The sequence below is a fragment of the Aethalodelphis obliquidens genome, unplaced genomic scaffold (assembly GCF_003676395.1).
Source record: "Aethalodelphis obliquidens isolate GAN/ISIS:26980383/991018 unplaced genomic scaffold, ASM367639v1 scaffold21, whole genome shotgun sequence".
Taxonomy (NCBI): domain Eukaryota; kingdom Metazoa; phylum Chordata; class Mammalia; order Artiodactyla; family Delphinidae; genus Aethalodelphis; species Aethalodelphis obliquidens.
The window spans coordinates 111,942-129,358 of NW_020837965.1; the positions used below are offsets into that span (position 1 = coordinate 111,942).

The window sequence follows — 17,417 nt, forward strand, 5'->3', positions numbered from 1 at the left end:
AACAAAGTTACACAAATAAACCCACACCATTTAACCTCCAAAGTCCCGGGTGCTAACTCTTACTGCTGCATTTGCGCTCTCAATTTTACTAATACCTTATTTCAGCAACTTCGTAGGTGACACTAGGGCTCTTTGTGGGCTAGCCTAGGAACTCAACTACCATTTATAGCATTGTTTCTATGGAAATGTGTTTCAAGCTTCAAGAAACTGAGCTGCTGACAACCCTGGGGCATGCACGTGGTCTATAAATTAGGGAACTGAGACGAGCAGTTATAGCTGGGTCCTGGGCTCAGGAAGACAGCATGTTACTTAGATTCTGTGTCAGTTAATACACCACCAGCAATGATCCCGTTGGAGCTGGCTGGTGGTCACTGTAGAGGGTGGGGATGGGACCACGGCATCTAGGAATGAACACGATATTCTAGGAAAGCACATGGATATTCCCCACCCCTGCCTCCAAACCCACGCACAAGCCTGCGTGTCATGGAAGACATGAAACCAGCCTGAGTACCCTTCATGAGTATCCAAGCAAGCCCTGTGCCCAACACGCTCTCCAGTTTCTCTCTGACTCTGGCAAACCGCCAGCCACAAGGCCCTATTTCAGTCTGATCCTGGAACAACAAACTCCAAATCTTTGACAGTTCTGGAATTTGGCTTTAGCGGATATGTGCTTGCGATAACCCATCTCTCCACACGTTCTGTTGCGGTGGCTTCTGTGTTAGCAGGCTCCAACCTGCCCGCTCGAGGTCTGCCCAGGGCTTTCCAGCTCCACCCACTTCAGGACGCCAAGCAACACAAGGAGTCTGCATTTCCTGCCTTGGACTGTGCTAGTCACAGGGAAAGAATGATCGTGGGCCCTGCAACAGATACTCCACGTGACATGAAAGTTCCCCACCAAGAAGAAAAGGCTACACACAGGGAGGCAACCCAAAGGGGGAGTGATGGGTGAGAAGGCCGTGCACTAGGTGTCCCAAGGTTCTGTGATGCCAGAGATACAAGGTGGTCAGAAGGCGGTCAGAAGACAGTCAGCTGCTCAGCCACAGGCCACACCTGCAGCTGCAAGTCCCAGCACAGCTCATGGCAAGATGAGAGGGGTCAGAGGGCCCTGCAGGCCAAGCCAGAGGTAGGCTGGATGAATGTGGGGGGTTTCATGAGCCTGGCTAAAGGGCAACTCTAAGTTTCAATACTATAATGAATCTGTGCAACACTGTGCAGGAGGTCATTTTGCAAAGCACACCCTCCCCGCTGCCTGTGTGAACTACAGAAGAGAGAATCTGCCTCCCCCTGCGGCTGGGCCAGCAGGACCCGGCAGCCTCGAGGAGAGTGGGCGGCTTAAAGCCAGAGCCTCAGGGCCACATGTACTCACTGGGCTGGTTCCCTAGAAACCCAGGTGCAAACAATCATCTGGGGCTCTGAGGCCACTTGAGGGCCGCCTGCATCAGGCCGAGTCCACTGGGAGCCCCGAAGTTATGTAGTTAGCCAACCTATGAAGCCAGGCTCGGCCAATCTGAACTCTCCAGCCCCTGCAGTGCAGGGGGCTGATAAGACACAGCAGTTCCTTCTTTCAGGTGGTAACAGATGGGAGGCTTGGAGTTCCTCCCCCTGGCCTCCTTCCCACCCAGATCCAAAGATGTTGATAAGTTAAGGTCTTTTTTTTTTTAAGTATATAATATATAAGTATATACATGTATTTATTATATAAGTATAGTATATATTAGAGTAAACTAATATATAATAGAAATGTTATAAAGGTATAATATATTCAACTATATTAATATATATTATATAATATATATTAAAGTATTATATAAAAGTATATATATGTAAAGCAATTTCAAACACACAAATACTCCACTCATAACCACTTCACCTAAATCTTGTATTTACCTTATGCCAATTTATACCATAGCCAATGTAATCAGTTTTTTTTTTTTTTTTTTTTTTTGCGGTACGTGGGCCTCTCACTGCTGTGGCCTCTCCCGCTGCAGAGCACAGGCTCCAGACGCGCAGGCTCAACGGCCATGGCCCACGGGCCCAGCCGCTCCACGGCACGCGGGACCCTCCCGGACCGGGGCACGAACCCGTGTCCCCTGCATCAGCAGGTGGACTCCCAGCCACTGCGCCACCAGGGAAGCCCTGTAATCAGTTTTTATGCACTCGTCAAGTGTATGTGCAATCTGCCTGTTAAAACAGAAGCCACTTTTTCACCAAAATTCTTCGGCACTTTCGCATGAATTAATATCATCTTCATATTAATTTAACAGTGGCACAATATTCCACTGAGTCTAGGTATCACAAATTATATAGCCATGTGGAACACTCAGGCTGTTTACAGTTTTTTGCTATTTTAAACAACATTGCTATAAATACCTTTGTGCGTATAGCTCTTTTCCTTTCTAGAATTATTTCCTTAGAATAAATTCCCAAGAGTAATACTAGTACGTAAAAGGAAATTAACATTTTTTATAGCTTCAAGTTTTACATTTAAAAAATATATTGTTCTATGTGAGCTACCTGGACTATCTTTTTCAAAAGTAGTTTTCCTGACACCTCCCAATCCTACCAAGCAAGGTAGGATGGCTTGGAGGCAGCTCCATTGATTTGCTGGGGAGGGATGAGGAAGGAGGACAGAGATGTGAGTAGGAAGGTGGAGGACTGAGTTGGACAGGAGGAGGGAGCAGGCCCCCTGGAGGCAGAAACAAAGGCAGATCCCAAAACAGATCCCTCCCAAAACGGGCCAACACCTCCCTAGGACATCAAACCCACCCCACCACTCAAGTTTCCTCTGAGTTGATCTTCCAAGGGCCAAGAACAAAGACACACTTCGATGGGTTCCTAAAAGAGATCTTAGAAATACGATGTGCTTCCTGGTCTGGAAACATATTTTGCAAACAACAGAGGCCATGCACTCACAGTGGTCAAGTAGGCCCATGCATGTGTGGGTTCAACTTTGAGAAAGAAAATCTCTTAAGAAAGAAAGTCCACCTCATCAGAAATGGTGGGAAATATGCTCCTCCACGGCTCTCTCTAGGTGGCATGCAGACCCCGGGTAACTATTCCACACCAGGAAGGTTCTTGTGAGGTAACACAGGTCCCACTGTGAGGCACCATAAAGACACCGCCTGCCAGGCTCTGTTCACAGGCTTGGGGAATTTCTGAGCAGGAAAGAACCACATGTGGTGTAAGTGTCTCATTTTATAGACAAACTGAGACCCCAAGTGCCTGCTTTGGGGCTCCTGCTGCATCCTGCAGTCATTGTCAGGTGGGTGCCCCTCTTCCTCCAACAGAAGGAGCCACAGCCTGTCCTGACGGTCACTCGGCTGACCAGGGCTTTCCATTTTAGAGCCTCAGGGCCTCCTCTCATGCTGTGCTGACTCGTTCTCCCTAGTTCCTTCTCTGTGCAAAGCCAGCAGACAATGCCAGGCATGGACACTAAGGGGTCCTCCAAGGGCAGCTGGTGTTTAGCCCTCTTCAGGGGTTGGGCTGATGGGGAGGAAAGTCTCTGCCACCTTTAAACCAGCTCCTCACCATAGATGCCTCCTCAGGGTGAGGGGGACCCAGGTGCTGGCTTTGTGGCCCTAAATCCCCTTCCCACCCTCACCAGGGTCTCCCTCAGGTTCAGAGAAACAGCAAAGCCACCAAGGCAGCAGCTCCACCAGCAGGTGCAAAGGGAGGCTGTCAGCTCACCAATCACACGTGTCCCCTGACCGAGGCCAGGTCCTGGGCCTGCCCCTACGCCCTCACATCCCCTCAGGCCACCCTTCCGGTCCCATCACGGGACACCTACTGTGTGCCAGGCACAGTGCTAGGCCAGGGAGGAGGCAGGCACACCTGCAGCTGATGCCAGCATCCTCCTGTGGGGAAGCTCGATTGCAGAAACGCTAAGGTGGCAGCTCAGGAAGGCAGCAAGGAAGCAGGTGACTTCTGACCGGTTCTGTGGGCTTCTGCCAGGAAAAGGGCAGGGAGGACGGCTCCAGGTAGGGGGAACAACAATGCACAAGGCACAGAGGCCTGGAGGAGCGCGGAGGAGCGGAGAGAACATAGAGGGCGGCGCTAGGGAAGGGGGAGAGGCAGGAGAGGAGGTGGAGAGGTGGGCTGGGGCTCTCAGGGCCTTGGGGGCCTTTCTGAGGAATGTGAGGTTCCTCCTGCAGGACTTGGGCAGCCCTCAAAGGTTTTTAAGAGGGGTGACATGATCAAAGCTGTGTTTTAGTAAAAACAGCTCAGATCCTTCCAAGACATCTTTTCCGCTTCCGTGTTGTTCTCAACACGATTCTATGTCATCTGGACAAAAATGGGCAAATAGTGCAAACTGTGCCAGAGCCAGCACTGGCTAGGAGCACTCCTGCTCCGTCCTTCCCGGGGGTCACCCTGACCCCACATTGGTGAGCAGGCCTCAGCCTCAGGAATCACCTCCAGTCCGGGGTGCAAGAACCCAGCCCTTGACACACTCAGCTTCGTGGAGGCAGCAGCTCCCCACTAACAGGCACCAGTGGAAAAGACCCTTGAAATGCTGGTAGCCACCACAGCCATGAGGCCAGAAGTTCAAAACTGCATTTTTCTCTTTAAAGCAAATTAATTCCTTCGTCTAAGGTTATTGGAACTGAATGGCCAAGATTTCAGAAAAGGTGCCCTGATGTCAAAGAGCTATAACCAGAGGATCTGAGGGCAAGAAGGGAGCTAGTGCTCACCGAACAAACACCCTCTTGTTTGGATGAGGAAACTGGGCAGGGATGCGACTGGCAATGCTGACAGCCCCAGGCAGATGAAGCCCTACCTCCTTTAGCTCTCTCTCAGGCAGGATATTGGATAGGACATCTCCACCAGGTTGACATCTTTAGAACGTAAGAAGAACCTACTCCTGTCACTTTGGACAACTTTGGCACCAAGCCTGAAGCCAAACCCCAGTCAAAAGCAAGGTAGCACCTCCCAAACACCTCACGGCCCTGTGGGTCTCGCCCAACTCCAGAGGAGAAACAGAATTTGTACTGTAGCTGCCTTTTAGCCAGAGAGAGCCAAGCTCTGGCCTCTGTCCTTACAAGGCAGCGCTGAAGTTTTCCAAGTGGAATCAAATGTGCAGGGAGGATCCAGATGCTAGGATGAGCTCTCTTTTCCACTGGAATCCTTCAAATTCCAGAGGAAAAATCCAACTGCTGATGAAATGCTCAGATCTCCAGAGCATATAAGAATCCTAGGACTTCCCTGGTGGCTCAATGGCTAAGAATCCTCCTGCCAATACAAGGGACACGGGTTTGAGCCCTGGTCCAGGAAGATCCCAAGGCCGTCGAGCAACTAAGCCCATGTGCCACAACTACTGAGCCTGCACTCTAGAGGCAACGGGCCACAACTACTGAGCCCACGTGCTGCAACTACTGAAGCCCTCATGCCTAGAGCCCATGCTCCGCAACAAGAGAAGCCACTGCAATGAGAAGCCCGCGCACCGCAACGAAGAGTAGCTCCCGCTCGCCGCAACTAGAGAAAGCCCGCGCACAGCAGCAAAGACCCAACGCAGCCATAAGTAAATAAATAAATTTATTTTTTTAAAAAAAGGAATCCTAAAGTTTAGCCGGAGGCTAAAGGATTCAGAAAGATGTCCAAAAAGATTAAGATCAAAACGTGGATATTTTCAGTGGCCTATGGGGGATGCCCCATCTCCACCTCATGTCCAGCACTGCCCAGTCATCCCAGTCTGAGGGCTAGAACGGGCTCTGGCTTCTATGGTGGACACTTGTCCACCTGGCATGCGTACCTGTCCCCAGGTTTAAGGAACCTGGCAGTGTGAGTCCTTGTGGGAGGGAGAGTTCCACCTGCAACTGGGGAAGCTGTAACCTCCAGAATCTGTGAGAACATGAGCATGTGACCTAAGCTGGCCAACCAGATGCTCAGCCTGGGCTCTGCCTGTGGATTGAGTGACACAAAGAATCGGGGAGAGTTCAAAATTCATTCTGGAGGTGGTGGCAGCAGTCAGGTTAGCAGGCACCGGTGATGCCAGGCCAGTGGCATCATCACCTTGTCTTTGGTTTCAGCTACCCAACTTCCCACAGGTCCTGAATGATTTCTGAGCCTCAGTCTCCAGATTTCCAGGACATTCAGTGAGTCACCAGATATCCTTCCAGTACATTCCTTTTCTCATTAATTTAGCCAGAGTCAGCTTCTGCTGTTTGCAGACCAAAGACCTAGACTACCCCAGCATGTCCTTCTACCTCTACACTGACTCCTCTGCACTGCCCCCCCACCCCCCCGAGACAACACCTAGGCTCAAGCTTCTATCTTTCCCTCCGGGAAAAGAGTCTCATCTAAATACACATCTGAGAGGATCACAGCCACCGAATAATCACAAATATGAACAAATGACGTAAGTGCTGAATATAACAATTCATCCTGCCCCTGGTTCTAACCAGATGTCCCAACTTGGGGCATTAATATCAGAAATTAAAAGCATTATCACTCCCTTGGACTCTTCCCTATTTCCCCATCAGTTCAGGGAAAGGTGGACTTGGAGTCAAGAAACCTGCGTTCTAGAACTTGCACATGTCACTCCAACCCTGGGGCACCTGGTGACACCTGCACCACCTATTTCTCAGGGAGGTTAAATCAAATGAGAAGTCCCCACCCATGGCAAAGATGCAGGAACCTTCTAATTCCTAAGTCAATCATTCTTTTCAGTCCTCTCTTTCTTGACCTCCCCAGTGATTAACAGTTGATCAATTTCAACTCAATTTAATAAAGACTTATGGAAAACTTGCCATGTGCCATGTGCTGTACTAGGTGCACAAAACCATGGTCCCTGTTATAAAATGCAAAGCTCCCTCCTCCTTTGACATCTATGACATCATGCTCTCCTGGTTTTCTTCCTTCCTCACCATTGGTTCCTTCCTGGTCTCCGTTGCTGACTTGCCTAGTACCGTACCCCTTAAACGGTGATCCCCTTGCCTCCTACTGCATGCTCTCCATGGGTGATGCCATCAGCTCCCCTAGCTCCAACCACCTTCTGTGTTCTGGTGACTCCCAAGTGTCTGTTCCAGAGTGTCTGACAGACAGAGGGGGCTACTGGGAGGTAACTGGGTTTGTCTGGAGCTTGTCTTGAAGCTGTAGCTGCACAGTAAGTCATCATTTTTACTTAAATGATGTTTATTTGGGGTAGCTTGGTTAGAGTTCGTGGAGGGGGCAATGCTGCCCATTGCCATCCCTTGTGGGAGTCTCCTGCCCCAGACCCATATGTCCAACTGCCCACTAGAACTGCTTTCTTGGATGTCCCGGAGGCACCTCCAACTCAACATGTACAAAATTAGACTCATTGTCTCTTCCCTAAAAGCTGCTCCTCCTTGTTTGTTTCAAGCAGAAACCTAAGGAAACACTTCAACTTCTCCCTTGCTCTATTCATTTGGTTGGTCCTCAAGGCCTGTCAACCCAACTCCCTCGACACCTTCCTAATCCAGCTTCTCCCTCCCCCACCGCTCTGGCTCAGACTCCTCCATCTCACCCGAGGGACCACAGTGACCTCCTGCAATGACCTCCTCACTGGTCTCTTTACTGCCCATTTTTCTCCAGCTCCAGTCAATCCTCCACATCACAGTGAGTAACCTTTTAAAAAGAAAATCTGATCCTCTCTCTCTCTCTCTCTCTCTCTCTCACACACACACACACACACACACAATCAGTCCTCAGTGGCTCCCCAGTGCCCTCAGAGTAAGGTCTAAATCTCTCCGCTGACACAAATGGCTGGCCCGTGACCTGGCCCCTGTCTGTCCTTTCTGCACCCCCTCCTACACGTGCTCCATCACACCCGCTGCTTGCAGTTACTGGAGAAGACCGTGTTGTGTCACGCCTCCACTCCAGGCCCTGCCTGAGCTGCTCCCTGTGCCTAGAATGCCCTGACCCCCTTTGCCACCTGGTGTCCACTCGTTTCTCAGGATTTGGCTCACACACCACTTTCTCCAGAAAGTGGCCCTAAATCCCCTTTGAGATTTTGCACAAAGATTTTGCTTCTATGTGCTCACACACCACTTTCTCCAGAAAGCCTCTTATTCATTAATTCCCCAGGCTTCCCTGAGCACAGGGACCATGCAAGGCACTGGGGCCGTCCTAGACCTTTCCTAACTGTCCTCTCTCCTCTGGCCTGGCAGAATCGACCTGTCCCTCCTCTGAGCCCTGCAGACCCCTGAACAGTTTCACATTGACATCCGTGGCACCAATGGCTCTTGGCTTTTGTGTGTGTCTGTCTCCCTCACAGACCGTGAACACCTTGAAGGGGGAGGCATCCCCAGTACCTAGCACAGAGCTAAGCACACAGTAGGGACTCAAAAAATGCATATAGCATGAGCGAGTAAAAGAAGGAAGAATGTGGGGGAAAGCACTCTATAAACAATGATGGGCAGGGTTCCACTGCTACTGCTGTGGCCAGGTTTCTTTTTCTCCATAACTGGGAATTCAGATCCTAAATGCCAGCTGGGTAGGTCAGCACAGGCTCCTTGGAGGAAATCCTGAGCCTTTCCCCACCTCTAGTGCAAGTGGAAGTGGGGATCCGGGAGTGGATTTGGCTCCTAAGTTGTCCCAAAGCACATGCTACTGGGAGGCCACAGAGGAAGTAGACACAGACTCACGAGATAGATTCCTTGCAGGCCCCTTACAATGGCCTGCAATAGGGAGGCTGGGGAAGGGAAGCAGGGGAAGGGGAGAGAAGGAGAGCGGATGTGGAGGGCTAGGGCCTTAGAGCAGAGAAAAGTGTCTGCTCCACATGGCACTGCCCTCGCCCAGCCCCACAGCAATGACAGGTCACCCCAAGCATAAGTCCTTCCTCTGCAATCCTGCAGTTAAAACCCACTCCATGGATCTCTCCGTTGCACCCTGCTCACCTGTTCAAAGAGCCTTTTTTGCTTAACGTCCTATGGTCATTTCCTAACTTATAAACCCTCCATCTATTCAGGGGTGAGCATGGGCTAAGAGCCCTGAGCCTGCTGCCTGCTGCCTGCGGAATATCACAGTATAAGTATCTCGGCATGCTGAGTGAGACTGTAGTATTTGAACACACACATATTTCATACTACAGAGCCCCCAAATTCAAGACACTTCATCTGCTGCTTGACCTTGGAAACTGCAACTTCTTCCAGAACTAGAGGAACAGCCTAAGATGAATTTAGGTATCAAGAGCCAGTATGTCTGCCGCCTACCTGGTGCCCTCCTAAGGGACTTTCAAGGTTAATCTTGATTATATTCTTATTTTTCACTTTACACACTGACTTTAGAACCTGACCCCCAGAAAATGCAACTCCACCAAATTCCGTTCTTAAGTGACTAATCCACCCTGAGTCTGTTTTTCCCTCCGACAACAACCTATCTCAGAAGCTGACCGTCAGCCTCCTGGAGAGAAGGGGCAAGTGGGACCCTGCTTCGCACCCCTTGTTGTGCCACATGCAGTGCTGAGAGCACTGCAGCTGTTCTGTAAATGCCCAGTGAGGACAGTCAGCCTTGCCCAAGGGCTGACAGGCTGCCCAAGGGGTGCTAAGTCTGTGTTCCTGGGCCTTCTAGCATCCCTCTTCTTAAAGGCCTCACTCCAACCCTGGTTTTTGGTTTTGTTTTTTGTCAAGTTTCTTCTTTTTAAATCTTTGTGTACTGCCTTAAGGAAACTAAAGAGATGGAATTGTAAACAAAATCCTTGGTTTACAAATAGGCTGGAACTGATGATTATGATGACTAAGATGATCGATGCAAGATGGTGAAAAGAAATGGAATGTGGGGTTTGTGCCTGACTCTTCCATTCTGCAGCTGTGTGACCTTAGAGAAGTCAATTATCGTCTCTGACCCTTAGTTAAAAGTGAGTTACTGTAGGTTCCCTTCCCAGATTTAAATTCTCTGAGATGCTGCTATTGCAGTTACTATAAAACAGAGGCGGGGGACTTCCCTGGTGGCACAGTGGTTAAGAATCCACCTGCCAATGCAGGGGACACGAGTTCGATCCCTGGTCCAGGAAGATCCCACATGCCGCGAAGCAACTAAGGCCGTGCACCACAACTACTGAAGCCCGCGCGCCTAGAGCCCGTGCTCCTCAACAAGAGAGGCCACTGCAGTGAGAAGCCCGCGCAACCGCAACTAGAGAAAAACCCGTGCAGCAACAAAAACCCAATGCAGCCAGAAAAATCCAATAAAAAACAAAAAGAGAGGCGGGGTGATAGCAGTCCCTAAGGTCCTAAAAGTTATAGAAGGTTCTACAGTTCTAAAAATTGATTATTTTGTGAAACAGCAGATTCTATTGGTTTATTAAGTGCAGTTTATGCATAATTTTTCAGAAAGTTTTCTAGGTAAATCCCAGCTTCACCCCTTTTATGTTCATCAAGAATTTTCAATTAAAAGTGAATTCAACATACTGACTGCAACATTGTATGTAATAGCAAAAGACTGGGAACAGCCCAAACGTTCTGCAGTAGTAGACTAGTTAAATAATTGATGGCATTTTCATACAGTGGAATACAATTTAGCCAATGGAAAAAATGAGGTGGCTCTATGAGCACTGATACAGAATAACTTCCAAGACACATTAAAAATGAAAAACACAGAATGCTGTGTAGAGTATGCCAGCATTTGTTTATAGATTCATACTTTCTTCTATGTGCAAAAGCTACATCTGGAAGCATAGCTGAAAAATGACAAATTGTAGTTGCCTAAGACAGGGACACTGACAGAATGAAGAAACGGGGAACAATAGAGGATGGAAAATTTATTTTTTCAAAGGATTATGTTATCAAATTTATCAGTATTTTCTTATAAGTTCTGTTTTGTCTCTTTCTTAAGAAGGTCTTCCTTCCCTCAAGGTTAAAATACACACTTATTTTTCTAATTCCATTGCATTTTTATACGTATGTATATATCTGTATAGTAATCTATTGTCTATATTGAAATTATTTTTGAGACTTACTTTACACTGTATAACTTACATCTTTTGAATTTTGAACTACAGGTATGTATTACCTGTTTTTTAAAAATTGAAGTATAGTTGATTTACAGTATTTTATTAATTTCAGGTGTATAGCATACTGATTCAGTATTTTTACAGATTATACTCCATTAAGTTATTACAAGATAACAGCTATAGTTCCCTGCGCTATATAATATATCCCTGTTGCTTATCTATCTCATACATAGTGGTTTATATCTCTTAATCCCATACCCCTAACTTGTCCCCCTCACTTTTCTCTCCCCTTTGGTAGCCACTAGTTTGTTTTCTATATCTGTGAGTCTGTTTTTGTTTTGCATATACCTTCATTTGTATTATTTTTCATATTCCATATATAAGTGGTATCATACAGTATTTGTTTTTCTCTGCCAGAGTTATTTCACTGGGCATAATATTCTCTAGGTCCATCCATGTTGCTGCAAATGGCAGAATTTCATTCTTTTTTATGGCTGAGTAATATTCCATTGTATGCATATACCACATCTTTATCCATTCATTTGTTGATGGGCAATTGGGTTGCATATTACCTTTCTGAGAAGAAAACTGGGGAAAAAAGAATCTACCAGATTTTATTTTAAAAAAATCTTTTTTAAGGAATTTAGTGTATAGGGTGCATTTTATGGCATGTGAATTATATCTCAATTAAAAAAGAAAGAATCTAGCTTATATGGCAAGGTTGAGATTACTAGCATGAGAACTGGGTGGAGACAACAGAATCCTCCTAGTTAAACCTGATGCTAGGGTTTAGCAAGGATCTCCCCAAGACTCAGTTTTATAGTTTAGCCTAGTTTTATAAGTCAGTACCTATTTGGGCAAATCAAAGCTATGGTCAACCAGGAAGCATCTCTTTGCCTTCCTCACAAGTGTGTCTGACAGTTGGCCCTACCTCCTTCTATCAGTCTGGTTCCCTTTGAGGAACCCAGGTAATGGATGCTCTCCCCAAAGAGCCAGTGCTCAGGCTTAGGACATCCTGGGGCAGATCAACTAGGCCCAAATCAAGACAAGGAGGAGCCAGTGCTGAAGCTGGACAGACACTGTCTAGCAACCAGGGGGAAGAGGTGCTGGAAAAGAAGCTGAACAAGAGGTACAAAGCTAGGAGGCACCAGAGAGAGGCCAACAGGCAGAAGGAGGCAGGGCTGGGTGAATGTTCAGAATAAAGACTGGGAACCAATTGGGATATATGTATACGTATAGCTGACTCACTTCGTGATACAGCAGAAACTAAACTCCAATAAAGATGTTAATAAATAAATAACCCCCCCGCCCCCACCAAAAAAAAAGACTGGGAATCATGGCCCTTGGCGCTTGGCTTGGGTGTGTGCCTATGCACAGCCAACAATATCTGAAGGCCACTGCATCTGCTGCATCTTCCTCATCATCACCATCATCCCCATCATCCAACATTCACCAGGAACCCCAGGGCTGGGAATACAAAGATATATAAAACAAGGACTTCCAGTTTAGTTGAAAAGTGGTAACACTGATCCACCCAAAAGCACATTTAAGAAGCTAAAGGAAGGGTATGATCGGAGCTATGGTCCAAAGGAGAAGCTGAAAATCCTTTAGACCAAGTTTCAAGGATTCTTCATCAGGGGCCCCCAGTGGATGTTACTGGAGTTCCAGGGAGAGGCCCACAGGGTGGAACAGGGGACATTCTTAAGGAGGGCAACATGAATAGGGCTAAAAAGGAGAGCAAGACTGAGCCAAGTAGGAGAGAGGAAAGACGAGGCGTTCCAGACTTCCGGGGAAGCATGAAAGGTAGGAATGCTTGCCACAAGCAGTGTGGACAAACACACAGAGTGGGTCACCAGGTCAGAGCAAAGGGCTAGGGCAGGAGAGCAGTGGAGGCCAGACCCCTGTGTGGGAGGCCCTGACTGCCATCCTAGAAGTTTGATCCTTCCTGTGCAGACAGTGGGGAGCCACTGAAGGTTGCTGAGCAGGAGGCTGACCCTTGCAAACAGGCATTTTAAGTGAGATTACAGAGGAGCCCTTTATCCCAGGCTTTTTCAAAGACCTGTGTGCATTTCAAGTGGCACTTGAGAGAGAAAGTCGTAAAGCACTGCCCTGTGTCATGTAGACAAAGAAAAAAAAGGTTGAAGGGTCTCACAAAGAGATGCTTCAGTGAGAATGAGAAATGAAGGGGGGCTCATTTTAAAGAAGGAAACAAATTTGCAGGACAGAACTGCCGGGCATCTGGAAAACTGCAGCACTTTCTTCAGAGTCTGGAATGCCCTCTTTTGGCTGGAGGTGTTCTGCCTCCTTTTTTGGAGGTTAGTTGTGATGTCAAAACATGGAATTGCGGTGTAGGGAGGCAGCTGGGAGGAGGTAGACGAACAGAAATATAAATACTGGGCCCGGAGAGCATAAAAGGCCTCCATACTAAGACCATCCCCTTGCAGAGGACTTTGCCATCTGCCTCTCTCAGTGGAGCCTCGGAGTTTTTGTCAAAGTTGCTGGGAGCTTCCTAACTACCCAAATAGTTTCTCCTCTTAAAACAATAAAATGATTTTTAAAAATCGGTCACATTTTGATTCAGAGCTTTTTCAATATTGTTCCTACTTGTGCACAGTGAGGCAGTAGGCAGGGCTACTCTGGGGCCATGAACTGGGCAGTAACTTTAGGCCATAAATCAGCATTTATGTAAGGTGGAAGAGGAAGTCAGGATTAAATTTCCGGTCTTAAACTGGGCTGGGTACAACTGCAGGGCAAGTTCTGTGAATACAGAGGCAAAGCTGAGCAAGCCAAGGGAAGGGCATGCATGAGTTATGCACAAAAATCAACCAGGCTGAACTGATGACATGGACGGGCAACTGCTCCAGGTGGCTCCACAATTCTGGGGGGCGGGGGGTGGGGTCTGAGTCCTTCCTTCTTTGGCCTTTGCTAGGGGTCCCTCTCCCCTGCTCTCCTGCCCACACTCCCTGGGGCCTTTGGGCACTTTTAGTCTCTGCACGGTCTACATGAACACAAAGGATTGCAAACTCAAAGCTGTCTTTCCGCTGGAGTCAGAAGGGAATGCTCCCCTCCCCGCCCCTCTAGACTAGTTCTGGGTACCAGTAGGCTCTTACTAAAGCAGCCATGGTCAGGTGATACAGCTGACCAGGACCTTGACAGTCAAGTTCACTGAAAACCCAAATGTACCCAAAACAAGGGGTTGTGCAACTCATGGGAACTCCTACTTCTGTGGTGTTTTTGCTCTAACCCTCATTCCCCTGTGGCAACTGTGTCTGAAGTCCCAGACTTTCCAGAAACGTCCTGATTTCACATGCTTTTCCTTGAGTCTCTGGAAGCACATAGGTGTCTGCCAGGGAATATGCCCTAATGTTTTGGTTTGACAAATGGTCACTGTGCCCGTGACACCCAGCTGGCATGAGGTTGCAAAACAGCATTTTCCCACCAGGTGAAACTCAGTTACTAGGCTGGGGAGAAGGCCAGGCATGGGGACGCTCTGGTGTGCCAGGCCATCGGTACCTGCTGCCGAGTCACACAGACCCCTTAGCAGGGCTGAGTGCTACCCCAGCAGAGTCTCTACCTAGGGCAGGGAGAGAGGGGGCTGAGATTTGGCATGTGGGAAGAATGACCTAGCATGCATCCTGTACATGTTTTTGACTGTGTTTTAAATCCCTCTACTACAGTTAGCCACCTCTGAGGCCCTCAAGGAGAACCTGTTTGCCTTCTTTCCACACTTGAAGGCTTAGCTCCCTTCCTGCAGCATAGCAGTTCAGGAGGTGTGAGGACACCCACCCTGGTCTGTGCAGCAGGCCTTGCTCAGGAAGGGGGTGGGGGAGTTCCTCTGGAGAAAATGAACATGAGTCACTCCTCTGCCTCCCCTCCCACCCCCACGCCCTCGGACCCTCACCCCCGACACTGGCACAGACACACAGCCTAAAGCCCCAGCACTCTTCCCTTTGCCCAGAACACAATGAAGGAATTAGGACCCACCCACTAAGTTTCTGCAGCTGACACTTCAAGGCTCAAAGTCTAGCTCACCAGCACAGTCACACGTCTGACGTGTCCTCTTTGCAACCAGGCCCCAATCCAGCTGCCATGCAATTTTGCTAATTCAAACTGCTTTCCCGTTTAGGGATGTTGATAGCCATCTCCCATCTCCTTTTCCTGCTGACATCATCCCACATTTTCTACAGGCACAAATAAGGGTACAGTTCCTGGGGTAGTTTTCAGGCTGCCAGAGGTGGAAGTGAAAAGATCCTGCCCTCCCGGGTCCACTTCACTTCTCTGGCGTTTGGCAAATTGTCCGAGTTTTAGGGATAAACGAGGAAATAAATCACCTAGCTAAGGTGAAAGGCCAAAAAGAACTTGGTGACTGCAGCTCAGACCCAGATCTGTCCTGGGCATCTGCAATGCAAATCTGCATTTTGTTCTCTGCCCCCGAGGTCTTGCACAATAGCCTGTGTATAAACATCCACGCCAACAATGCCTGACTGTGCAATCACGCTGTAATCACAGGCCGCCAGGAAGCTGCTGCTAGGAACTGCACCATTCAACTTCTAGACATCCCATGTCAAAGGAGTCTTCACGGCACGGACGTACATTCCTGCACACACCAACGCGTCCCCGCCGCCGCAGCTGCTGCTACAGTTAAAGACTCCAAGCCAGGGAACTAGGGCGCCACCCGCCCGACCCGCCAGTCCCAAGTTACTATGCACGGATGTCATAAGCTTCTCAGCTGTTCTTAAAAAAAAAAAAAAAAAAAAAGGCCTGCTCCACGAGGCTACCGAGGGCGGCGGGAACCACCATCAAAGTTCCCAAGCACATTCCTGCAGCCCTAGCAGTTTTCGAAAACAGAGAAGAGTGAGATGCCTCAAAGAGTCCACTGGAAGCGGGTTTTGGAGTTTTATATAGAAAACACTCACATATGTAGGTGGGTGCGCTGACAGCTTTTATGGCTAAATTGCAAAGTGTTAGGCCTTAGTGATTACTGTCAGGCTCGGGACGTAGTGTGGGAGGAGAAAGGGTGGGGGAGTCAGAGGGATTTGTTCAAAGGGGGCTTCGGGGCAATTCTGGTTTTGCATTTTGGAAATGCGTAGGGTTGTTTTCCCAAACTTCCGAGTTGCTCTGCTCTTCGTCATTGTCAGGCCAAGCTAAGAAAAAGGGGGGGAAAGTTCCTTTAACTTCCTTCCTGCGACCTCGGCGAGGGCTACGAAGAGGAAGAGCACGCTTCCTTGGGAAGCACCGGGCGGGAACTGGGGGACCGCTGCGCCCAGCCTGTCGCGCTGGGGAGCGCCGGGTGGAGGACTAGCCTCGGACGCAGGACACGGGAGGCCCCTTCCCTGCACCCCTCCTCTAGCCAACGGCGCCCGGAGCGGCCCGACTGCAGCCCTGGCTGGTTTAAGTCCCGCGGCAAACCGGCGACCACAGGGGCGCAGCCCGGGGCCCGGATCCCGGCCGCCGAGCTCCCTCCCTGCAGCGCCCCTCGCACGCAAGCCCAGCGCAGCCGGCCCTACCCGTCCCGCCACATCCCCGCCCGCGCGGCCAAGCCCCTGCCCCGAACGTTTCCGGGCGTCGGCGCCCCGGCTGCGGAGGGGCTGCCGAGCTCCGCGGCTTACCTGCGCGCTGGATCCCGGGGCCGCTCGGAGGGGCGCGGGGCGCAGGCGAGCAAGGCCCGCAGACTCAAACTTTGTTGCTCTCGGGACGGCGCAGTCGTCACTTCCTCGCTGAACGGGTGGCGCGGCCCGGGCCGTGACCCAGCAGCTCGCGCGGTGGCGCGCCGGGCCCTGCAGCCGCCCGCGCCCCCGGCTCTGCGCGCCCTCGGCTGCCGGGGGAAGCGGGCTGCAGTCCGCCGAGCCTGCACCCCTCTGGGGGAGGCTCGCTCCAGCAGGGTGGTTTCCGCGCCGAAGAAGTGCGGTCGAGGCTGCTCTCAGGCTGGATCTGGAAGATGGTGTTGGGGTTCAGGGACCCAGAGCTGGGGTTACGGGAAAAACAAAGGATGGGGAAGGAGAAAAGTTTTTCAGTTTGGTGTTGCTGCTAGAAGGTCCTGTTGGAAAGCACTGTGCTCTGTGTTTGTTTTTGCTTTGTTTTTGTTTTTTTTTTTCCCCACCAAATAATGCCTAAGCTGGGCCTTAAAAGGGTCTCTTCTTCCCACATTCCCTCAAAAGATCTGCACACTTGTCCTTCGTCATTTCCACTAATTATAAGGGAACAGGACGTTCAGCGTTTATGACTTCAGGGGGCTATTTCAGCGCCCAAGTTGGGGCTGAAAAATAGTTTCTGTTCTAATCCTCCCCCGCGATTTCCACCTCCTCCTTTACAGTCAACTCACAGGTCTCTTTGGGGCCTGATGCATTCCGTATTTCGTCATGGACCAAAAGTGACTTGGAGGGTAGGGTGGAGTCCTGACAAAAGGAGCCTCAGGCAGTAGTAGTTCTGAAATTTATCATTGCCCAAAATAAATTCGCTCACCCTATTCAAAACTACAAAAACAAAAAGCCATCTTTTTGGTTCCTGATAAATA

The 17,417-nt window shown here is 49.5% G+C and overlaps 1 protein-coding gene across 1 annotated transcript in view; it reads right to left on the bottom strand.

Moving 5' to 3' along the window:
- Nucleotides 1-17,141, bottom strand: part of MIDEAS (mitotic deacetylase associated SANT domain protein) — a 67,798-nt gene extending 50,657 nt beyond the window's left edge. Inside the window, exon 1 of the mRNA XM_027119944.1 lies at nt 16,513-17,141. The gene's annotated coding sequence lies outside the window, so the exon portion shown is untranslated. The remainder of the gene's footprint in view (nt 1-16,512) is intronic.
- Nucleotides 17,142-17,417: the final 276 nt, after the last annotated feature.